Source organism: Leguminivora glycinivorella, chromosome 4, assembly GCF_023078275.1.
Source record: "Leguminivora glycinivorella isolate SPB_JAAS2020 chromosome 4, LegGlyc_1.1, whole genome shotgun sequence".
NCBI lineage: Eukaryota > Metazoa > Arthropoda > Insecta > Lepidoptera > Tortricidae > Leguminivora > Leguminivora glycinivorella.
The window spans coordinates 10,925,372-10,951,298 of record NC_062974.1 but is presented as its reverse complement, the minus strand read 5'-3'; the positions used below and the strand labels follow the sequence as shown (position 1 = coordinate 10,951,298).

The 25,927-nt window shown below is 37.9% G+C and overlaps 2 protein-coding genes across 4 annotated transcripts in view; one reads left to right on the top strand and one right to left on the bottom strand.

Annotated features, from left to right (window-relative positions):
• Positions 1-25,927, top strand: part of LOC125225202 — a 119,565-nt gene that overhangs the window by 19,218 nt on the left and 74,420 nt on the right. The window lies entirely within an intron of this gene.
• LOC125225197 (solute carrier organic anion transporter family member 5A1) overlaps positions 1-25,927 on the bottom strand; it is a 97,690-nt gene that overhangs the window by 46,031 nt on the left and 25,732 nt on the right. For 2 of the 3 annotated variants that reach the window (XM_048128794.1, XM_048128791.1), the window contains exon 2: positions 791-839. The exons of the other annotated variant lie outside the window; for it this stretch is intronic. The gene's annotated coding sequence lies outside the window, so the exon portion shown is untranslated. The remainder of the gene's footprint in view (positions 1-790; positions 840-25,927) is intronic. 3 annotated transcript variants of the gene reach the window in all.

Here is a 25,927-nt window from a genome sequence, read left to right as displayed (position 1 = left end):
ATTCCTGGTATGGGGAAGGTAAAACAAGAATAATAAAGACCTGCTGCTTTATCAGCTTTACGATGAGCTTTTAGTTTCTTTAAAGAATATTCAACGTCGCGGGTGGAAAGCGAACTATAAATAGCTAATGGCAAAGCTCTGGAGTGTTTGTCCCTCCACGTCCCTGTAAGTGCTCTATTGTTTGCATACAGCTCCAGACTTGCTGAGCGGCACGCGAGATAATCGTTCCTGGTATAACGGGAGGAATAAGATGAATAGACGGAAGCGGGAACAGCGGAAATCATATAGACATAATCATACTCCTCAATCTTGTCAAAAAATAGTTTCGGACGGTACGGCATTGGTACTAGAAAACGTTTGAAACGCAAATCATTCAAAAGGATCAATCAACGAGAGGATCAGAGAACATGTCTGTTGCTCTGAATAAATTACACGTGTATCTATGACAGGACGAATTGGATTCAAGGCCTCTCGGGACACCTCTCCGCTACACCGCTAAGCCTCGACGCGACGTGCTGTCACGGCCGAAGTATCGCTGCAGCTAATCAACACATGATTGCATGCATCACGTTGCAACTAACGCCGCCGTGTTTGAAACGGGAACGAGGTCGATACCCTGTGGTCCGGGATTTTAATGTAACAATCAGGTCGTGCAAGCTACGTTTCTAGTCACGATTAGGATCGGCTCAGGTAATAAAACATGTCGCGTGAATAATCATAAAAATGACTTAAGTACTACACGTGCCTTAAAAATAGCTATACATTGACATAGAAAAATGGGTAACAATACCTTTACGGCGACGTCTTGTGTATCAGGTGTTTCACTCTCATTCCAAAACCTGGAACAGAATAAAACCAAACTTAAAACTTGATGTATTTATGTAACATTCGGAAACTTTAGTTTATTCCGAAGAGGAAGGAATAACAAGCTAAAAAAAGTTATAACAACGCCATTGTTGACAATATTGTGAGTTGTGAAAGATTTACGCTCATTTTTTTCAATTGCGAATTTTTCATGACGCTACTTACATGTATGCATCAGTGGATTTGGGTGAATTAAGTTGCAGACTACACAATACTAGAATATAGGTATTGGTGCAATCAGACTGATAAATCTTATAGATGTTGAACAATGCGTAATAAATCGGGTAAAGTTCCTGACCCGTGTCGCCATCCGATTCAAATATGGGCCACTACACTACGTCATGTCACTGTAAATCGATAAGGCCCATCTATACCCTAATACAAGTCGGCCCACATCGCCAATAAATAACACTGACCCAAGTAAAGGGTATATTTGTGAATCCAAAGAAATAACTTGTCTTTATTTTTTTATCTAGTGGGAGATAAAGCAATTATAGTGACATTTATGTATTAGATACTCTGACTTATCTTACGTAGAGGGCTTAGAGGGTCACATGTCACGCTAATGTCTAAAAAGTCGCAATCTAACATAAAGTTGGAGTTGGGTTTTATATTATCATCTTGAAGTCTTTGTGTGTATTTTAAAACTCCCTAGTGTTGGCGATACGTAATTACTTACCATAATCTTAATATGTACCTATGTTTGATCTTGTATATTTCCCAATATTGTAGTGTTTCACACCTATTTATAAGTTTGTGATGATTGTTCTGATAAGAAAAAGTACAATTATTGTGAAGTTATTGAAAGAATAGTTCACATCTAGTAGTCACGTACTTGACTCCCGTAAAGTGCCTCGCAGTTATCGCCGTTCAAACAAACAGTTCGTGTAAACATTTGCCGTGACGCCTAAACGAAACAGGCTTATCGCAATATACGCTTTGGATTCCACTATCACAGACAAACAAACTACAAGTATGCCATGTTGGCGGGCATTTACCACAAAAAACTTTAAACTATTGTCTACAAGTGATATTAGAATTATAACTTGATGATGATGAAATTGGACAGTGTTATGGAATAAGCGATCAAGCGACAGTTAGTTGAAATCGAGAAAATGAGCTAGAAAGATTTGAAATTTGAATCTGTTGTTGTAAGTTCATTTATAAAGCAAAAAAGTTAATTTTGACACTGAACCTATAAAAGTGTTCATAATTTAAATTGATAAAAAAAATAACACCATACCTATTCAAGTTTCGAAGTTATTAACGTTTTTCCGCTTGATTCTTTATTGAACTAATACTGCGATGAGGTTAATTTATTTCGCCGTAGCGTACTATGAGACATATTTTGTCGCTTGATTCTTTAATGCAAATTGTTAGAGGTAAAGTGAATACTGGAATAAAATAAAATTGCATATATTTGAGTAAATAGTGCTATTGTAAATAAAATAACAACAATGTTTTCCTCCACAATGATTAGGACTAATCCGTCTAACAATTTAGTTTTGTTCTGCAATCAACTTTTTTTAATAAATGTCAAAAAAATCAGCATATATGGCAAAATTGGCATTGTAACTAATAATAATTCATTAGTACTAGCCAGGATTACACACACAAGATATTATGATATAACAAAATCTCTTGATACTTAGTTCTCATCAAGCGAAATATCCTGCAATTTCAAATATGTAACAACGAATTAAACGACACCAACAGGGCGGTTAAATCGATATTGCGTTTATAAATCATCAAAACTTTAAACCAAAACGAATTAATAACATCTTTATGGCGTTTAACTCGATTTTGCGATTTAGAATATACGCTTATTATAATTTGTAAAAGTAAATTTGGCGTTCAATTCGTTTTTACGTAACGACTTAGTACACAGGGCCATACAAATTTTAACGTGTCGCTTGATTCTACCCCTTAAAATAAGGCTGTAAGCATGATTTTTCAACAAAGAAATAATCAATACTATAGATTATCACATTTATATCCGAACTGCATTCATAACTTTTTTTTCGGATTTTGGCGCTTAGTTCGCTATTCCATAACACCGTCCAATTGATGAACGACGAAACGAAACATTCACTCGTCACTAGGGTTGCCAACTTTTTTTTAGGGAAATATAGTATTTTAGAAAATTCCATCTAAAAAATATAGTACACCGAAATAAAATATAGTACGGTACAGATAATCGATAACCAAGTCGTAGAGATCGTGCTTTCTGTCCACACTAAGGGGCTCCATTCGGTTTTCATCGATTTTTGACAAGTTTTGTGTTGCATTGGTTCTCTTATTTAAGTATCGTCGAAAGTTGTATGGCCGAATATCACTTACCAACTCACGTTTCGCGCAATTTATTCCGCCGAATGTTCATTTCCCAACTTATTGTTTTATTTGCCAAGCTCACATTTACCAACTTAACATTTGGCCTTTTTAAAAAAAGCAAACTTTCATGTTGTCGAATGTTTTACTTAGCGTAATATATAACTAGTTGTTTATTGTATGTAATGTACCAAATGTTTTATTGAACACCAACAATATATATGGCGTATTTCGAAAAATATGCAATATTGAGTCTTCTATCACTTTCTAAATTTATTGTCGGGTATGCAATTTTTACTTACATACCTATTAATATTCTTTTCCCCTCACTAGCTCGGAAACACGTGTTTTGTCCTTTAATACCAGCGGGTAAAAACGCATTTTATCCACTAGTGGGTAAAGTAATTTGACCTTGAATAAAGTCAAATTAACTGCTTTAAAATTGATAAAAGTAGGTGAATCTAGTAATAAAGATGATTTACCACCTGTGGAACTACTGGAAGCAGTGATAAACGCATTTTTTGCATTATAGTTTCCTCGCTGTAGTGAGGGGAAAAGTTTTGTGTTACACACGCGTGCAAATGTATTTTACTTCTCGTGTGTTAAAAAACTCGCAAGTTCAGGATTCTATTCTCGAACCACTCGCTTCGCTCGTGGTTCAACTATAGAATCCTTTCACTTGCTCGTTTTTCAATTCCACACTCGGCGTTAAAATACAACTTTGCCCCCTTGTATAACAAATAACTATTTTCATCACATTTGCTGTTTAAAGGTATCATTGCGTCTACGTGTAGGTACTGAAGCATAATGTACTATTTTATTCCCAAGGGAATAATGGATTTAGTTTTAAAAATGAATACAATCAGTACAATACTTCAGGCAAAGGATATTTCAATCTACCTAGGATTTTTATTGCACAACCAGAATTTTACTATTAAGCTATAATTAAAAGATATTATACGGTATGAAAAATGCATTTTATTTATCTTTTACGATTATTTCAGTGTGTTTCGCATTTATTTAGTAAATTTAACTCAGATAAATTGTTATAATTTACAATCTGACAATATGCTCTCTACTCGCGCTTGACCGCGTGCATACGCGAGACACCCACCGTTGCCTGGCAGCGGATAGTACAACAGATCAAAATATTTAAATGAATGAAAAATAAGTAAAATTTTAGTTCAATTATATGATTTATATGCTTTTTTGAACGTTACATTTAATTTATATGCAGTATTTTCATGTTTGTTTTCGTTCAAAAAGTGTTTGTTATCAAAAACAATGGATTTAACATGAATAATCTGATGTAGATCAAGATACACTACTGGTCGCAACGCCGCTGGTTGAAGGTTTTGCCTTTTGACTGTTTCCTCTGTATTTTTCTCTCAAATGTGATGAAAAGCATTGTGTGTAATTTAGGAGGTAAGGACATTAAAGACGTGTCTATTATTCACTCCTGCCTGCGGCACACACGTCTATAATGTCCCCCTTACCTCCCTTGTTGCACAATGTACTATTAATTTCAATAGTTACCTACTTACTTTTTTTACAAGACCCATATTTTAAAAAAATAACCATATTATAAGTACTTATATTTTTTATGAAGTTTTAAAAACATTTTTACTTCAATGAAATCTAGACTTTTATAAAAATGCAAAAGCGATTTTAATTTAAAACTAATTAAGGCAAAAAATTTGACCAAAGAACCAGTTTCGGTCCTAAAATAGTTCAACTTTGATGATAAATATCACAGAATCAATGAGCTGTGAAGTAAGTACCTAATTATGGGATGCTAGTTTGTTTAAAGACGATTCTGTTAATATGATATGCTTTAGAAACTATCGTAATATTCATAATACCAATGGATTCAAATTGAAGCTCATCGGAGTGGAGAATCCCCTTAAGAAATGTAGTTATTTCATGTATCATGGGAAAAATACAAATGTTTGCAAACAACGGTGGCTTTATACGTAACTGCAATATTTGCAGGTCAGAACGAAGTAATGAAATGTATAGTGAAGGTTAAATATGAATAAAAGCGCGAGCGGAGCGAGCGCGAAATTTTTTTCATTATCAAAACGCCGCTCCTGGCGGTTTGACCCTAGTGTAAATTCGCCACTGGCATGGACCCCAAAAATATAGTACTTTTGCGTACTATATATGCTTCATATAGAATATAGTACGCTGGGCCAAAATATAGTACAGTACTATATTAATGATTTTGTTAACAATCACCAATTGTATATATCAATATATAAATAGTAATTACATAAATATTAGGTACAAGTCTTGATATATAAAATAACATAAATAACTAAACAAACCGTAAACCGTATTTATAACAAAACATAACAATAATGGCGGTCAGATTGAAAAACCTTATCAGTGTTTATTGTCACTTTGCGATGACATCTTAAGGTGCCAGGTGCTTATCAACCTTTTAATCTGGCAGTTTCGCTGTTTAAACGTGTTATTTTTATTATACAGACTGACATATTACCGATGATTATTATAACTATATGTACTATACTTACACCATCAAGTATCAAAGTATTAGAAGCGCTGTATTTTCGCACCTATAGCGGTGTGGTCTATCGCTTCGCATTTCCAAAATAATCTATCTCAAATTTGCTGCTGTACAGATTTGAACCTTACAATTATCAGGATACAGTTGCTTCTTGTTGTCTTAGCGCGTGCAAATACAGAAGCTCCCGCTCAACACAAAAGGAACAATACCTTTGTTTAGAAACGTTCGTTTCAAAAAATTCATACTATAACAGAAATCTTAAGAATAATCAAGCGTTTTCAATTTCAAAGTCACGACGACATCGATTCATGTGTCCTGCGAAAAAATATCCCGCTAGTGAAACGAAAGGACATCTTATACACGACAAGTTGGTTGGCAGTTGGCAGGGTGACTTTATCTTATACACCACAATATATTGTTGGTTGGCAGTTAATATACGTGTTTCAGATTTAAATATTTAATGGGTGACTTTTTCCAACATAAATTATATTTGAACCTTACAATTATTTTTCTTGTTGTCTTAGCGCGTGCAAATACAGAAGCTCCCGCTCAACACAAAAGGAACAATACCTTTGTTTAGAAACGTTCGTTTCAAAAAATTCATACTATACGAAGCTTGGCCTAATTTGACGTAGTCTGTAATTAATGCTGCAATGGCTAACTTTGAATTTATAAAACGATTTGAGGCTATTTATTCCATGAACGTTCTTATATTCTGATGACCTACCGAGTCCGGCAAAAGTTATATCACGGCTGTTTGTCTCCACATTTAAAATTATCTAGCAAAATATCATTTAGTACCCACAATAGCAACCAAAGTTGGCCTAGGTGAATCAGTAAGGCTTATTTTCTAAGCGTTCCTCATCGGCGACCTTCCTATGGGAAGGACAAAAGGGACGAGTCACAGTGAAGTCAAAATATTTAGTGGACAGACATGCCGGGTACAGCCTAGCGTCGCGGGAGACGCGGAGGTGAGCGACCGACTTGCCGGTCATCGTCGCACACGCAGTAACTCTGATTCATCTGCGCTGGCGCAGATGGATTGCGCAATTATTTCTATTCGATGACCCTCGATTTACATATAATATACTCGGTAATGACATTCGACCTCGATACATGGAGAATTATAACTCACAATTATAATTATAAAATATGAACAGAGAAAAGTTGACAAACAATCCTGCTTTTGAAGGGTTTTAGTTTTAGAAGTACGAAATTGCTTTAGGCAAAGACTTATATAACTCCGTATAGACCGATAAAGTCTAAGAAAAAAAACGTACCTCAAAACCATACAGAAAAAGGTACGGTGAGCTAGATGGCGATACACCTTTGGGGTACGCTCGGCTAGATGGCGCTAATATTAATATTTGACATTTTAACACATATCAAGCTAAGAATATGGGCCAAATTGTCAAAACGGAGGTTCAAAAGTTTTAAGCCTGTGTCGAGAGATGGCAGTCTATGCACTGTGATTACACGTTTTACTTTGACAGTAATTCTCTATAATACTCGATCCTCTTTGCTTTAGGTAATCAATCAGATTAAACGTAAACAATCAAGGTAAAAAATGAAAAGACTATAAAATTGAGAAACGAATTAGAAACGCAAGCCATTTTTTAACCGACTTCAAAAAAGGAGGAGGTTCTCAATTCGACTGAATGTTTTTTTTTTTTTTTTTTTTTTTGTATGTATGTTACTCAATATCTCCGAGAATCGTGGACCGATTTTCAAAATTTTTTTTTGATCGAACCGGTATAACCCCGAGATGGTCCCATTGGCACCAAGTCAGGGTCTGATGATGGGATCTTGGAGAAATCGAGGGAACTCTTCAAATGTTATAGGCACATGTAATGTTTTTAGTCTATTTTTCAAAGGTACACCAGTATTTACGTCTGATGGTAATAATTTTATGTGGCTGAGCTGATGATGGAAGGTCAACTCCTCAATGGTTAGGAGTTAAAGGATAATTCTTTCACTACTTTACATGTAGTCGGACTGATACATATAATATCACTAGGAACCACTAAAAATCAACTGAGCTGATGATGGAAGGTCAAGTCCTCAATGGTTAGGAGTTAAAGGATAATTCTTTCACTACTGTACATGTATTTGGACTGATACATATAATATCACTAGGAACCACTAAAAATCAACAAATAAATAAACTTTTTAACAAAAAATAAAACCGCCTTACAAAACACGGAGAAACTAAAAAGCCAAAAATAATAAACCTTTCAATTCAGATTTCTTATCGTATTGCAATAAGCTAAACATCCAAATTATAAACAAATCAATTATTTTTGGAGTCGGTACCAGCCTGTGTATGGTTGGGTGGGGCAAACAGGCAATAGCAAGGCGACGAACAGGTCTGGTACCGACTACAAAAATAATTGATTTGTTTATAATTTGGATGTTTAGCTTATTGCAATACGATAAGAAATCTGAATTGAAAGGTTTATTATTTTTGGCTTTTTAGTTTCTCCGTGTTTTGTAACGCGCTTATTTTTGAAGGCGGTTTTATTTTTTGTTAAAAAGTTTTTGTTTCTAATGAAAGCAGGTACGTGCAGTTGTGCAAGATTAAATAATGCTTTTATCAGTTAATGGCAAACTCAGTTAAGCTAATGACGTGGGTACCAGGTACTTCGTACACGTAAGCTCTATTGTTAGGTTATATTACATTAGCTAACACATTTACCTACTACTCAAACACGTGGGTGGGTATGTATAGTATAGGCACAGTTTAATAAAGAGTACTATCGTACAGTATGGCCGCTTCCGCTCCCCGCTGAAAGTGCCGCCCACCCCCTCTGGTTACCTCATAGTTACTGCATGTCAAAAACGCGAACAGTCGACCTGTCATATTTCACTCATACAAGCATAGTACGCGTTCACCTACACGAGCTCCGACTGTGTGTTAGGAACGGGCCTATTTCATATATTTGAACACCAGTGTTCGAGGTGTGGTATAGGTGTAGTATGCTGAGTCAACATAAATTAAATATAACATACATAAATTCACGCTTGTATTCCTAAACGGGGTAGGCAGAGCAAATGAAACTGTAAGTTTCAGTGTCACTCTAGGCAACTAAGGGGGTTTAAAGAAAACGAAATTGTAATAACAGGTTGCCAGCCCATCGTCCACACCACAATGGAACCCATATCCCACAGTTAACTTCTACGACACCCACGGTAGGAAAGGGGTTGGTAAAATTCTTACCCCGTCGCCACACGGGTATTAAATATAACTTGACACTAATATATCTTAAGCACGATTTATCGTGTACAATAAAATTTAAAATACGTACACTAAAAGTGGTGTAGGATTATTGATTATGTCTAAAAGTATACACGTCGTTCTAATATTTACGACAGGACTCACTAGGACGATACATTGAAAGTAGAGCGTTTATTTCAAGTAAACGTACTCTTATACATTATATATATATAAGTGCAATATATATTGGCATAAGTACAGAGTAAGTAATGTAAGCCGAACAGCACGTGCGTAACTAAATCCGTCCCACGTAATACGTGGTAATACTCGACCAATGAATTGGCTTTATTTAACTAGTTTACGTATGACGATGACGTCTGCTTATGCATGAGTACAAGGGTTCCCTTCGTGGAGCAGGCTCCAGCAAATGAGTAGCTTAATTAGAATGCTAGCCGTGATCCGAGTTCGCCCTGCACTTTCTAGTAGGAACAATGGAATTCTGGACTATTGTGAAAAGACGTTTGTACAAGTTGGAATAATGTCGCATTTGCAGTGCATCGCTTTGGGTACATTAGAGAATGGTTAAGACGAGCCAGACAAAGGATGTTTGGAAAGTGACTTCTGAAATTGTTGGTCTGAAATCTTATCGGAGTGTGAGATGTCTAGATGCTGTTGCTGTGCGAGTTGGAGGTATATGTTGTATGTAATTAAAAACAACCACATTTTTTTAAAAACAATTAGTACTTTATTAGGTAACATACGATTCGATTAGTTTAGCTCGATGCAAAAAATCGCTTTAAACTGACACACATTGTGCGAATTTATAATAATTTATGGCGTAATATTGGTTCATTTAATAGAGGTCAAACGGGTGCTGATAAGCGAGTTCGCGAGGCGATGACCTCGGCGAATCGTCGCAGTGCGCTGCTGTTTTCGCTTCCTCGGCACCAACTATATACCACGAAGGCATATAGTAGACCCTTAATGTACTAATAGTCATTCTCTTGCCGTTATCCCAGTCACTTGGGGTCGGCGCAGCATGTCTTCCTCTTCCATGCATCGATCTCTTTCACCTGTCATCTCATCATTAACTTGCTTTCGTTCAATATCATCTCCTCTTCTTCTACATCGACGCTATGACCTCTCGACGGCCACGAACTATGCAACTTCAATCATTCAGATAAATTGACAAGATCGATGAAATCATAAGTTGCATTGGCACAATTGTCAAGACTGTCAAGCGAAACACTTTTTTACGATAGATGTTGCTAGGGTGCACCTAAAGTTCATAATATGGTGGATATATTCGCTGTTATAGTAAGACGTCTCTATACCTCTCTGCCATCTAGCAAGGGTTAGTGCCGCGAGTACATGTCTCGCTCGCCCAAGACAGTGATAATTTCATTGGTAAGAAAATTAGGTGACATCATACGTAACGGTTACCAAATCGCGCACAATACATTTTCCAAAATTTGTCCTGTTCTTAGAAAAGGTTGGGCATCCTTGTATTTCATGGCTAAGGGCCTGGAACTCCCGGTCCTGTAATTCTGTCATTGTTTGCGGAAGCTGCCGGAGCCGCATTGGGAGTTGTTCAATTTGATTGCGGGGATGTTTACGTTCGTATCACAATTACCAGACGCTGAACCTTCACGTGTTTGTTTAAGCGAGAAAAGGATCTTTGGGATTCCTATTTCAACACGTACAAGAATCGTAGGTATACGATTTGTGTACGTGCTAAAATAGGAACACTAAAAAATATATAATGAATACAATAAATATGCTGACTTTGTATGAAAATACTTTTGTTATGCTACGGCTGCCTGATGGTTGGCAACAAATGCAACAATCGTAGCTTATGGTCATCTGCAAGTTCATAACATGCGCGTTACCGACCTTTAATACACAGCACCCTTGTTGAGCTCTAACAATCTTGCTGATCAACAGGAACACAAGAAATTAATAGGAAAAAAAACAAACGTTTTCAACAAAAATACTAGTCAACATTGTTTACCCTTTTTTCGAATGCTAAACAAAGTATAGCTTAGGAGGCCATCAAAAATGACAAAAATAAATCAAACCAATGGTCACGTAGGTTGACAAAATAATTGGCTGAATATTTAACTGTGGAAATCGATAACCCGCTGTACAGCAAGGTCACGGTAACCTTAGCTATTGCAGCATATCTCTACTTAATACACAGAAAATGTACACTTGTACGCAAAGTGCCCTTCTTTTCAAAAAGGGGTCGGTTGCAACTTGCATCAAACCGTTTCACATCTATACGCAACTATGGGAACAAATCAAATTATTTTTTAACAAATATTCTGATTTGTGTTTTTTATGTAGTCACACTACTATATATAAATTAAAAATCGAAATAAGATGTCATATATTAAAGAAAAAATGACGAGCACCACCAGTGGTGAAGGCCGGATTCACATCTAATTTAGCGTTTGCAAAGTTTTTTTGTATGGGAATTTCTAGAGACTTCTCTTGCGTGACGTTGATGTATTTGTTGACTGTAGTGGAACTGGCCCTAAGTGTAACTTGATGAAGTCTAATAAAAAGATTAATTATAATACGAAACTACTGAGCAGATAATTCGATGGTGGTAAGCATTTAAGTAGAGGGATGGTAAGTGCGTTGCCATTATTGCCAGCATCTCTTTTATACAAGATTTGAAGACCACAGTGGACCGAAAACAGTGCAGGCCACAGTTGAGGACTGATCATCAAATAAGTGGACATGAAGATGTAATTGCTGTCGAGTAGACCGACTGAGTAAAGCTTCGGCAGCGATACATCCTACTTTTTAAAGGCTATAATTTTAAAATAAAATAATAGTAACACTGACTGTGTTTAATTTGTCTAATAGTTGGGTTTATCTACTTTTCCCTACGGCTGGCTGTACTACAAACTACAAGGGTCGAATATGGCACCTTGCTAGGTTACAAGTACACAACCACACCGGGATACCCCCATTTGCCAGAATTTCATTTGCCATAATTTTATTTGCCATCCTATTCAACAATCATAATATTGTTTCTCATAACATCTTATGCCATAATCATTGTTTACTATATTAATCTAGTGCCAGAAACTTTGTTTCCCATAAAGTCAGTTTCCATAATGTCATTTGTCAGAATCATCGAAATCCGTAATTACCACATTCCATACCATCATTTGTCATACAAATTAGCGTCCAGAAAAGTCAATTTCCATAATGTGCTTTGGCAGAATCGAAAACTACTATAATAGGTACTAGAAGGACTAGAGAATCAAACTGCTATCAGAAAGTAGGTTAGGTTAGGTTAGAACTGTGACCCCCTGGAAAATGAAACTGCTATCAGAAAGTAGGTTAGGTTAGGTTAGAACTGTGAACCTCTGGAAAAGGAAACTGCTTGAAAAGTAGGTTAGGTTAGGTTAGAACTGTGACCCCCCGGAAAATGAAAATACTATCAGACAGTAGGTTAGGTTAGAACTGAGACCCCCTGGAAAATGAAACTGCTATCAGAAAGTATGGTTAGGTTAGGTTAGAACTGTGACCCCCTGGAGAATGAAACTGCTGGAAAAGTAGGTTAGGTTAGGTTAGAACTGTGACCCCTGGAAAATGAAACTGCTATCAGAAAGTAGGTTAGGTTAGGTAAAATTCAGGCAAGTTAGATTCGGGCAAATGAATATTATGTTAAATGACTGTCGGGCAAACAATAGACAACCCAACCACACCCCCTCCCACATGTACTTTCGCGTTTTGTATGACATGGTATGCAAAGTTTATCCTTTCAAGTAAATTGGAATACAAATGTTTGCAAACGTTAATGCCTTTGAAATAGGGATGTACCGACTATTGATTTGGCCGACTAGGCCGACTACCGACTAGTCGGCGCTTGAGTGGCCGATTAGTCGGCCGACTAGTCGGCTAGTCGGCCAAAACATAATTTTCGACTAAATTCACATTTTGAATGTCATATTTGGTTCTACGTTCGCGCTTTTTATGATTTTTTACAGGTTCAAAGGTTCATGCTAATATTTATACACATTTTCCATTTTTAACAAGCGGCTTGGCTTAGTGGGTAATGATCCTGCCTATGAAATCTGTAATCCTAGGTAGGAAATTTATTTCTGTGATGATTACAGAAATTTGTTGTTTTGACAAAGAAAGGAATTACGAATAGGTACATAATGCAACCATAATTTTCAGCTGATAATTTAGTTTTGTACTGTTTTTCTATCAGTAATGAAGTGCCTACTAATCGGCCTCTTTTGCCGACTAGTCGCCGACTAATCGCCGACTAGAAATGTGGCCGGATAGTCGGCTTTCCCGACTAGTCGGCGACTAGTCGGTACATCCCTACTTTGAAACAATATTCACGAATGTAATGGACTGTTCTTCTATTGGCTATCCAGCATAATTCTGACCTAAGAGTATGCAGTCGTTTTACTAATCCATGGATCAAATTACAATAGAAGTATCCATTCGCAAAAAAATGCTATATAGGTTAAATGGCTTTGTAAATAAATAGGCTAGTCCGAACATAGAGCATTTGCATTAGGGTGTGCAAACCGGTTAACCGGTTAACCGAAAAACCGGTTAACCGAGACTTTTTGGCCTCTGTTAAAAACCGGTTTTTATAGTCTCTAACCGGTTAATAACCGAAACTGTATTTATTTCTCAAAATTTGGAAAATTAGGCATTAAAAGGTTCAAAAATACGTAATTATTTAATGTTTTGTAATAATAAAGATTTATTCATTACTTTTCATTGACAACATTATTATCTGTAATGATTTTATTTTAAAATTAGTCCCGAGTAGGGTATGCAAAAACCGGTTAACTTAAAAAACCGGTTAATAACCGAGACTTTTCCTTCAAAACCGGTTAACCGGTTATTAACCGGTTTTGAGGATTTTTAGTAAATGGCTGTACTACGCAATAATTACCATTACCTTTAAGAATTCTGATGTTGATGATATCGTAGCAGGTATTACTTGCACGATGAAGATCATTTTTATCCAGTTTTTGGAAATTTGGTAAATGCGGAAATAGCTAAAAAAGGCTTTTGTGGTTTGAATGTGATTCGTCATTACGAGGGCTGATTGAAAAGTTCGCGGCTTAAGTATGAAATCAAAACCAAAGTTTTTTTATAATATTTTTATTTCTCTACGTAGTCCCCGTTAAGGTCTTTGCACTTATTCCATCTGGATTCCAAAGCCATTATACCACTTTTAAAAAAAATCCTCCAGGCCTTCAAAATAGGTATCCACTTCAGCTTGGACCTCGTCGTTGGTCAAAAATTTCTTACCACCCATGTGTTTTTTTAAGTTTGGAAATAAATGGAAGTCCGATGGTGCCAAATCGGGTGAATAAGGCAGATGCGGCAATAATTCAAACCCGCAATTATGAATTTCTGCCATTGACTTTAGTGACGTATGCACGCGTGCATTGTCCTGGTGGAAAAGAACTTTCTTTGTCAGCACTCCAGGTCTTTTTACTTTCAAAGTCGACGTAAAAGTCGACGTAATCGACGTAAAAGTTCGCAATAATAGTCCGAGTTTATAGTCGTACCTTTTTGGAGATAGTCAACCATTATTACACCCTTTGCGTCCCAGAACACTGATGCCATAACTTTATTTGCCGACAAAATGGCCTTTGCCTTTTTGGGTGGCGGAGATCCAGCACGAACCCACTGTTTTGATTGCTGTTTAGTCTCGGGCGTATAGTGGTAGACCCATGTCTCATCCATAGTAACATATCTGTCCAAATAGTCTTGAGGGTCAGCTTCATACAGGTCTAGACAGTCGCGTGAAATTGTTAGACGAGTGATTTTTTGTTCCACTGAAAGGAGCTTTGGAACCCATCTCGCCGACACCTTGGAAAACCCTAATTCGTTAACTATAATATTTTGAGTTTTTTCACAGGAGATGCCTACGATGTCGGCTATTTCTCTCACTTTTAACCGTCGGTCTTGGATTATCATTTTGCATACAGTTGCCACATTATTTGGATTGGTCGCAGTAGTTGGCCTCCCGGAGCGAGGGTCATCTGCGATACTGACTCGTCCCCGCTTGAATTCAGCTGCCCACTTTTTACCATCGTATATGATGGACCGGATTGCCCTAATGTACACTGCATATCTTCATAAATTTGTTTCGCAGTCAATCCTTTTCTATGAAGATATTTAATTACATCACGTTGCTCCAAATTGACCATTGTGAAAAAACTGCTTACACGTATTTTTAAATGAGAGGAAAAACTTATTTTAAAATATTGCATTTAATTAAAATTTCGCGGGATGACAACTAAATAATGACAGTTCAAAATGACGGCAGGAAAAAGAAACTAAGTTTTTTTTTCAATGGTCAGGCCGCGAACTTTCCAATCAGCCCTGAGTGGAGTCCTTTTGTGGCCTCTATCTGCAGCATCATAAGTAAAGCTAGTTTTCCCCTCACTAGCTCGGAAACACGTGTTTTGTCCTTTAATACCAGCGGGTAAAAACGCATTTTATCCACTAGTGGGTAAAGTAATTTGACCTTGAATAAAGTCAAATAAACTGCTTTAAAATTGATAAAAGTAGGTGAATCTAGTAATAAAGATGATTTACCACCTGTGGAACTACTGAAAGCAGTGATAAACGCATTTTTTGAGTTGTAGTTTCCTCGCTTATAGTGAGGGGAAAAGTTTTGTGTTACACTCGGGTGCAAATGTATTTTACTTCTCGTGTGTTAAATAACTCGCAAGTTCAGGATTCTATTCTCGAACCACTCGCTTCGCTCGTGGTTCAACTATAGAATTCTTTCGCTTGCTCGTTTTTCAATTCCACACTCGGCGTTAAAATACAACTTTGCCCCCTTGTATAACAAATAACTATTATACGCAATCGAAAAATACAAATTGGGTTCTATTTAGCTTATAAGATTAGACCCGAGGCGAACAAATTGTTAAAATTTTAAAAGCAATACTCCAAAAAGTTACATGGCCACAATGAAATCTTGCTACTTGTTGTAGGCAAGACAGGGGGCCGTGCTCGGGTGGAAGTAGCTTTGTTTCCTCAATATACTAGTAAAACTAAAAACTTTGTCGCTCGTCGTTGCAACCGGACTTGACGGACGGATTCTGTGTAAAATACTAACCGTATTATACTAACCGGACTCTACTGTATTGTATAAAATGTATAATTGAGTAGACTCGGGACTAATTTTAAAATAAAATCATTACAGATAATAATGTTGTCAATGAAAAGTAATGAATAAATCTTTATTATTACAAAACATTAAATAATTACGTATTTTTGAACCTTTTAATGCCTAATTTTCCAAATTTTGAGAAATAAATACAGTTTCGGTTATTAACCGGTTAGAGACTATAAAAACCGGTTTTTAACAGAGGCCAAAAAGTCTCGGTTAACCGGTTTTTCGGTTAACCGGTTAACCGGTTTGCACACCCTAGTTTATCACTGCTTTCAGTAGTTCCACAGGTGGTAAATCATCTTTATTACTAGATTCACCTACTTTTATCAATTTTAAAGCAGTTTATTTGACTTTATTCAAGGTCAAATTACTTTACCCACTAGTGGATAAAATGCGTTTTTACCCGCTGGTATTAAAGGACAAAACACGTGTTTCCGAGCTAGTGAGGGGAAAACTAGCTTTACTTACAAATGATGAGCAAGCACGCATACTAAAAAGGACTTTTCTAACTAAACAAGTCACAATAAAATAAGGTATTAATACTATGATAATAATACCCTGTAAATAAACCTATTGATTGAAATGTTTTAGTAATACGAGGGCTGATTGTTTTAGAAAGTTCTTTTATTGCAGAAACCATCATACAGGCCATGACCATTAAAAAAAAAAAGATGCTTAGTTTCTTTTATAATGCTGCCGTCATTTTGAACTGTCATTATTTAGTTGTCATCCCGCGAAATTTTAATTAAATGCAATATTTTAAAATAAGTTTTTCCTCTCATTTAAAAATACGTGTAAGCAGTTTTTTCACAATGGTCAATTTGGAGCAACGTGATGTAATTAAATATCTTCATAGAAAAGGATTGACTGCGAAACAAATTTATGAAGATATGCAGTGTACATTAGGGCAATCCGGTCCATCATATACGATGGTAAAAAAGTGGGCAGCTGAATTCAAGCGGGGACGAGTCAGTATCGCAGATGACCCTCGCTCCGGGAGGCCAACTACTGCGACCAATCCAAATAATGTGGCAACTGTATGCAAAATGATAATCCAAGACCGACGGTTAAAAGTGAGAGAAATAGCCGACATCGTAGGCATCTCCTGTGAAAAAACTCAAAATATTATAGTTAACGAATTAGGGTTTTCCAAGGTGTCGGCGAGATGGGTTCCAAAGCTCCTTTCAGTGGAACAAAAAATCACTCGTCTAACAATTTCACGCGACTGTCTAGACCTGTATGAAGCTGACCCTCAAGACTATTTGGACAGATATGTTACTATGGATGAGACATGGGTCTACCACTATACGCCCGAGACTAAACAGCAATCAAAACAGTGGGTTCGTGTTGGATCTCCGCCACCCAAAAAGGCAAAGGCCATTTTGTCGGCAAATAAAGTTATGGCATCAGTGTTCTGGGACGCAAAGGGTGTAATAATGGTTGACTATCTCCAAAAAGGTACGACTATAAACTCGGACTATTATTGCGAACTTTTACGTCGATTACGTCGACTTTTACGTCGACTTTGAAAGTAAAAAGACCTGGAGTGCTGACAAAGAAAGTTCTTTTCCACCAGGACAATGCACGCGTGCATACGTCACTAAAGTCAATGGCAGAAATTCATAATTGCGGGTTTGAATTATTGCCGCATCTGCCTTATTCACCCGATTTGGCACCATCGGACTTCCATTTATTTCCAAACTTAAAAAAACACATGGGTGGTAAGAAATTTTTGACCAACGACGAGGTCCAAGCTGAAGTGGATACCTATTTTGAAGGCCTGGAGGATTTTTTTTTTAAAAGTGGTATAATGGCTTTGGAATCCAGATGGAATAAGTGCAAAGACCTTAACGGGGACTACGTAGAGAAATAAAAATATTATAAAAAAACTTTGGTTTTGATTTCATACTTAAGCCGCGAACTTTTCAATCAGCCCTCGTAATATATAGTGAAATATATAAATATTACGTAGTTGATAAATAGACCATATTTTAAACAACTAAATACTCATAATTATCGTTGTAACGCCGTTCTGACATATAGAAAATCATTTAAGTAGGTATTAGGTAGTAGGTACGCACAGTTTTGTACGACATCCGGTTAGTACGACGTAATATCAGCGGTCCCTTGAGCGTCGTTGTAACCGAAGTCTACCGTATATTTCAAACTATATTTTTTAAAAGAAAGGTAAAATGGAGATCTTGGTTTTCTTACATCAATTGCTTGTATTACTAGGGGCTCTGGGAGCTGTAGACCTTCGCGACATGCCTAGAAAACGCAAAACTGACGAATCACATTCAAACCACAAAAGCCTTTTTTAGCTATTTCCGCATTTACCAAATTTCCAAAAACTGGATAAAAATGATCTTCATCGTGCAAGTAATACCTGCTACGATATCATCAACATCAGAATTCTTAAAGGTAATGGTAATTATTGCGTAGTACAGCCATTTACTAAAAATCCTCAAAACCGGTTAATAACCGGTTAACCGGTTTTGAAGGAAAAGTCTCGGTTATTAACCGGTTTTTTAAGTTAACCGGTTTTTGCATACCCTAATTTGCATATGTACTAGGTGAATATTGTACGGCACTGGCAAGGGGTCGACAGTCTAGTCCTGGCACGCAACGCAAATACTGATTGACAGGTGTATAAGCTGCTTACGGCACGGCACATAAATATGCTGTATGTAGAGTCCATCCACCCTGGATATAGTCCGTATTCTCGCTATTCTCACTGGATTTTGTATTGCTCATCGCACGAGTAGAAACCGTCTACTTTACCAGTCTTTCCATGGAAATTCGATAAAACGATTTTTTTTCCTAATCTGTCCATTACCCAAACATTTGAATCGATATCGATATGTCAATAAATCAACCATGTCACAAGCTTGGAAAAAGCCGCGAGGAAATGCGCCCTGGGTTCAACTTTGTGGCAACAAACGCTACAACCTTGCAAGGTCACAGCGACAACCCTAACATAATACATTTATTAAAACACTGATTTGAATCGTTCGAATTAACTTTATTGCGGTATTTCGTGTTGTTGACGTAATTAATAGATTTATCATTGTTGTTTACGTTTACGTTCTGGTTTTCTCGATTATTGAACTGAAACGAATGAGTTTTTAATATTTGGGGTTTAGGAATGAAGCTGTGGTAAGTATAATTTTATTTTTATATGGATAGTTAAGTAGTCACGTGTAGAACGACACGACACCGACAAACAAAAAGACTGATGGCTGACCAAAGTATTTACCAAAACACCGAAATGGGAAAATTTTAAACCCATCCTATGTGCAACATTTTGTAAAGTAAAACATTTAAATGTCAGATTAAGTTAACTCTGTAGATTTTGCACAGATTTTGCATCTTGTGAAAGTGTCACTGTCACCATAAATGTCAAATTACGGAACATAATAATATTATGATGTTTATAATGGCACTTTCACAATTTTTAACGCCAAATACAACTTAGAAATGAACATTGCAAATTGCTTCCCCGAACAACATTCCGACTTAGGCAAAAATAACCAATAACTCAAATAAAATTATACCAAGCTGACATTAGTTTCAATATATTTGCCTGTAAATACCTATGCTCGTATCAATGATGGGCCCCAACATCCGCAATTACATTGATGTGCCATTACATGATTGCAATTATGATAAAACTGTATTTAGGTGATATTCCGTCAAAGTACTATTTAGAGGATGTTCGGTCAATTAAATTCAACATTAATTTATATACACCGTGTTTTATTTGTGTTCCGTTAAATTCGACACGTAGCTAGGTTCATTATCAGGAACCACTCTGTATATCACTTTTAGTTAAATTCGTAAAAAAAAATATCATCATTTTCATACATAATAAATGAATTTATTAGTGTGAGAGACCCTTAAGAATAACATTCAAGTTAGCGTCAAGTGACTGACGGCACATGTCAAAACAAATAACATTAGGAATTGGTAAAGGCTGTCACACACAGACACATGTTTAGTAATTATCTTTATTTTTTGAATAACTCGATAACTAGAGAAATTAATTGTATTTGATCTAAAGAACCTTCCCTTAAAGTTAACAGAACTCAATAAAAACAGGGTGTAGAGGTTAGGTTACGAGTGTTACGACGTCGTTTCCTCTAAAACTTTCTAGTACCTATATAGTTGCATAATGTTTGCATTTAATCATAGGTTTTATTCCTGTCTGTCCATAATTGGATAATTGTTTAGGGCCTGACATGGCTACGTTGTGTTAGAGGCTAGAGCGTTTTTATAAACGAGATCATTAAAGGCTATGCTAATATACATTTATACGTCGTGTCTGGTCATAAATAGGTACATATTACCACAACTTGAATAACCTATTTCCTGATGTCTACAAAGCTGTCCGATCCTGTATGGAGTATTGCAGCCACCTGTGGGACGGCTCAGCCAAATACCAACTCGCTGCTTTGGACTCAGTGGAGCGCAGAGCCAGGAGGATGATTGGCGACAAGAAGCTAACGGCCAAGCTACAGTCTTTGGCCCATCCGCGGAAAGTCGCCAGTCTGTCGGTGTTTTACAGGTTGCACTTCGGGGAGTGTGCTCAAGAGCTACACGAGCTTATTCCACCGTCCCCATTCTACCATCGGACTCTTAGACGCACGGCCGGTCTCCATCCTTACTTGATAGATATTCCACGAATCCGCACGAAGCGCTTTGCTTCTTATTTTCTTATGCGCACTGCCAAGGAGTGGAATTCCTTGCCGGCGGCTATATTTCCGAGCTCATATAACCCGGCAACCTTCAAATCAAGAGTGAACAGGCATCTTCTGGGTGAGCTCACTCCATCGTAGGCCACGTCTTTGCCTTTGGCTAGTCTGTGGCCAAGAGTAAGCCCATTTATAAAAAAAAAGAGTGGAAGAAGTTGATAATAAATTACATCTACTACTTATCTCAAAACGCGTTAATGCATGAATGCACCTAATGCAACTTATTAATTCTGGTGTTCATTTGCATATGTTCACAATATGTAATATAATTTATTTTTTCTACTCCAGCACTTAAATCTGTCAATTAGATTATTGTCAGCGGTATCCAAATTAAGTTCATTTGAGTAACGATGAGAAAGTCTATTTGTCTATAGGTTCATAGGATTACTGCTAGCAGTAATCATATGAATATAGGAGTTCTGTTAATTTTTTTTTAAAAGCACAACTTCCATTTATCAGGTATGTTTTCATTTACAGTAATAAGTAACTTTTAATAATTAATATAATATTTAGGTTCATAATTTAAATCAAGATGAAAAAATAAACTTAAATGCGTTTTACATATTAGATATTGCAAAACAAAGGTAAAAATCATAAGTTTATCCAATAATTTTACATTCGACATTTAAATATTCTTGAACGCAACCACATTTTTCGTAATTGAAAACCGGCTTATTTTCTATTTCTCTTGTCTATGGTATGTTTGACATTTGTAAACTTATCACGAAACTATTTGAATTATTTCGGTGGTGTGTAGTTTGTTTTAATTCGACGTTATTGTGCAAAAACATAAGTAATTATGAGTGATTCTGGTGAAAAATGCACTTCCGAAGAAATCAAGGCTATGGGCGCTCAAAGTGACTGACAATTTGTTACATGAAAAGTCAGATAAAGCGTACCAAAAATGTTATGATTGTTTTGACATGGAAATTGCAAAAAAATGTTTCAACTTTCTCTGAAACGGCGTTGTTGGCATATTTTGAAGAATTGTGCAACAAGTTCTCGCCATCAACATTGTGGACAGAATACTCAATGCTACGACGATCCACACAAATGGATGGTGATAAGCAATAATGTGTCAACCCACAAAAACTAAAAAAATGAGATTTTAATGCCATGTTATAGCTGGATTTTTAAACTTCTATTTGCAAAAATGACCTTTTCATTTTGAAAATTTTCACTATCCCAAAAGTAAAAAAATAGGTTAACACAAATCCTTTATCGTGTGTTGCCTGTTTTGCATTAATGTGTCAATAACCTTAACTTATTATAGTAATTGGCAGAAGACATATTTAAATTACAATAATGTGTTATGAGGGTTGACTCAACGATTTTTTTACACTTGACTCATTCTTGCAAAACGCAAAAAATGACATAGTTACCCACTATGAGACTTGAATGATTATTGCAAAATGATATTTTATTCGTTGTTTTATGCTACGACCCGTGTTATAAAACATAAATCATTATTGTTAAATTATATTCGGGTCATAAATTGTTCGTTTTTGGTGTAAGTACCATGACACTATATTGTAAAATATAACTGTTCATATTAATTTATGTTTGAATAAGTTATGACTTAGTCCATTAGTATATTTTTGCACATGAATGGTAAATTCAGTACGAAATTGAACATTTTAAGTCATGAATATACATATTCGTTATTATAATTTGCAAACATTTTTTACAAGTACGTGTTTATATAAAAATCTAATATAAGCTACTATTTTTTTATAATTACTAATTACATTAAGACGTGTTAATGTATGCATAAAAATATTGTTTGATTTTTGAATACTTACTGAATGGTAGTTTATTATTTTGTTAAAGATATCTATATAATATAAAGCTACAACCCGACTGACATTTTTCAAAAAATGGGCAGAAGGAGTTTTCGCAGGTGGCAGTGTTTGGTGTGGTCGTATAGAGTTTGGTCCTGCGACCCCGGATAGATCAGACCGTCGGTCTACCGGTTCCGGGTAAAAAAATATTGGACGGCCTGGCCAAACGGCTGGAGTTAGCCGGGGAGTGTTCGACCAAATGTCATAGAGGACCCTGGGCAGTTTTTGACGCCGCCATTTTTTTTTCAAAATGGCCGACTTTTTTTTTTGACAATTTTTCAAATTTATCGTGGAGTGCTCAAATTTTGGTCGTAGAATCTCCAAGCGGCCTTGATTCTAATGAAATAAAAAAAATTTGAAAAATGCTACAAATGTGAGAAAACTGGCCACTTTTATTTTGTATGGCAACTTTTAAACCGTAAGAGATAGCCGGGGGGTGCTCGACCAAATGTCATACAGGTCTCGGAGTAGAAAAAAGTTGCATTAAAAAAAATTCAAAATGGCCGACTTTTTTTTTTGAAAAATTTCAAAATGGTCTTAGCGCGCTGAAATTTGGCACATGGGTGGAAGGTCGCCCCAAGATTTGTATTCAAAAAGAAAATTTTGAAAAATTCAAAATGGCGGCCTTTGAGGGCCAATTGAAATTTGAATGGAGGTTTTTATTTTAATTACCATAGCTCCGTAACGGTACAAAGAAGTGAAAAGTGCTCAAACAAATGTTATACAGTCACCCGAGGTCCATCGAATGGCATTAAAAAAAAATCAAAATGGCCGACTTTTTTTTTTGAAAAATTTCAAAATGGTCCGAGCGCGCTGAAATTTTGCACACGGGTGGACAGCCGCCCTAAGATTAGTATACAAAAAGAAAATTTTGAAAAATTCAAAATGGCGCCCTTTGAAGGCCAATTGAAATTTGTATGGAGGTCTTTTTTTTTTAATCCCCATAGCTCCGTAACGGTAGGGAAAAGGTTAAAAGTGCTTGAACTAATGTTGTACAGTTATCTGAGGTCCATCGAATGGCATTTACAAAATTTCAAAATGGCCGACTTTGAAATTTTTTTTTTTTATTTTCGGTCCGAGCGCGTTCAAATTTGGCACGTGGTAAGAACGGGGGCCAAAAATATAAATAGGAAAAAAAAATTTGGAAAAGTCTAAAACGGTGGCGAGAGGGGACAAAGTCAAATTTCCCTACCAGTTTGTATGGAGGTTTTTTTTTTAATCCCCATAGCTCCGTAACGATAGGGAAAAGGTTAATAGTGCTTAAACTAATGTTGTACAGTTATTTGTGGTCCATCGAATGGCATTTACAAAATTTCAAAATGGCCGACTTTGAAAAAAATTTTTTTTTTTCGGTCCGAGCGCGTTCAAATTTGGCAAGTGGTAAGAACGGGGGCCAAAAATAGAAATGAGAAAAAAAAATTTTTGAAAAAGTCAAAAACGGCGGCGAGAGGGGACAAAGTCAAATTTCCCTACCAGCCTGAGGGAGCGTTCCACAGCCCAACGGTCATTGCTCCGGTCCGAGGTCCGAGCTGCGTACAGACAGTGCTCCCAAGCAAAAAAATATAAATAAAAGTGTCTAAAAAGCGACGCGGCGGGCCGAAGGCCCGACGCGGAGCTTCGAAACCAAGCGAAGGCCGAAGGCCGAGCTCCGCGTAGGGCCGAAGGCCCGGAGCGTCCCTGAGAGGGGCGCCAACTTCCCTACAACCCCCACAGTAACTATGCGGAGGGCCGAAGGCCCGGAGCGTGTCTGAGAGGCTCCCAAGCACGCGAAGGCCGCAGGCCGAGCTGCGGGCAGGGAATGCTCCCAAGCAGAACAATAACGAAAGTGTCTAAAAAGCGACGCGGCGGGCCGGAGGCCCGACGCAGAGCTTCGAAACCAAGCGAAGGCCGAAGGCCGAGCTCCGCGTAGGGCCGAAGGCCCGGAGCGTCCCTGGGAGGGGCGCCAACTTCCCTACAACCCCCAGTAACAACGCGGAGGGCCGAAGGCCCGGAGCATATCTGAGAGACTCCCAAGCACGCGAAGGCCGCAGGCCGAGCTGCGGGCAGAGTGCTCCCAAGCACGCGAAGGCCGCAGGCCGAGCTGCGTACAGACTGTGCTCCCAAGCAGAACAATAATTAAAAGTGTCATAATAAGCGTAGCGGCGGGCCGAAGGCCCGACGCGGAGCTTCGAAACCCAGCGAAGGCCGAAGGCCGAGCTCCGCGTAGGGCCGAAGGCCCGGAGCGTCCCTGATCGGCTCGCCGGCGGTCCGGGAAGTTGGAGCTTAAACACGACCCAATAGTAAAAGTGTCTTAGAGAAGCGAAACGATGGGCCGGAGGCCGCAGGCCGTAGGCCCGTCGTGAACTTCTCAAGACACTTTTACTATTGGGTCGTGTTTAAGCTCCAACTTCCCCACAACCCCCATAGTAACTACGCGGAGGGCCGAAGGCCCGGAGCGTGTCTGAGAGGCTCCCAAGCACGCGAAGGCCGCAGGCCGAGCTGCGGGCAGAGTGCTCCCAAGCACGCGAAGGCCGTAGGCCGAGCTGCGTACAGACTGTGCTCCCAAGCAGAACAATAATTAAAAGTGTCATAATAAGCGTAGCGGCGGGCCGAAGGCCCGACGCGGAGCTTCGAAACCCAGCGAAGGCCGAAGGCCGAGCTCCGCGTAGGGCCGAAGGCCCGGAGCGTCCCTGATCGACTCGCCGGCGGTCCTGGAAGTTGGAGTTTAAACACGACCCAATAGTAAAAGTGTCTTAGAGAAGCGAAACGACGGGCCGGAGGCCGCAGGCCGCAGGCCCGTCGTGAGCTTCTCAAGACACTTTTACTATTGGGTCGTGTTTAAGCACCAACTTCGCTACAACCCCCACAGTAACTACGCGTAGGGCCGAAGGCCCGGAGCGTGTCCGACAGGCTCCCAAACACGCGAGGCCGTAGGCCGAGCTGCGGGCAGAGAGTGCTCCCAAGCACGCAAAGGCTAAAGCAAACAAGCAAAGCAATAAAACAAGCAAAGCAAAAAAACAAACAAGCAAAGCAAAAAAACAAAAAGCAACAAGAAAGACCGCGGGGCCCTCGGGCCCCGCGCACCTTTAAAAAACTAGTCTATATAATATAAAGCTACAACCCGACTGACATTTTTCCAAAAATAGGCAGAAGGGGGATTTGAAGGTGGCAGTGTTTGGTGTGGTCGTATAGAGTTTGGTCCTGCGACCCCGGATAGATCAGACCGTCGGTCTA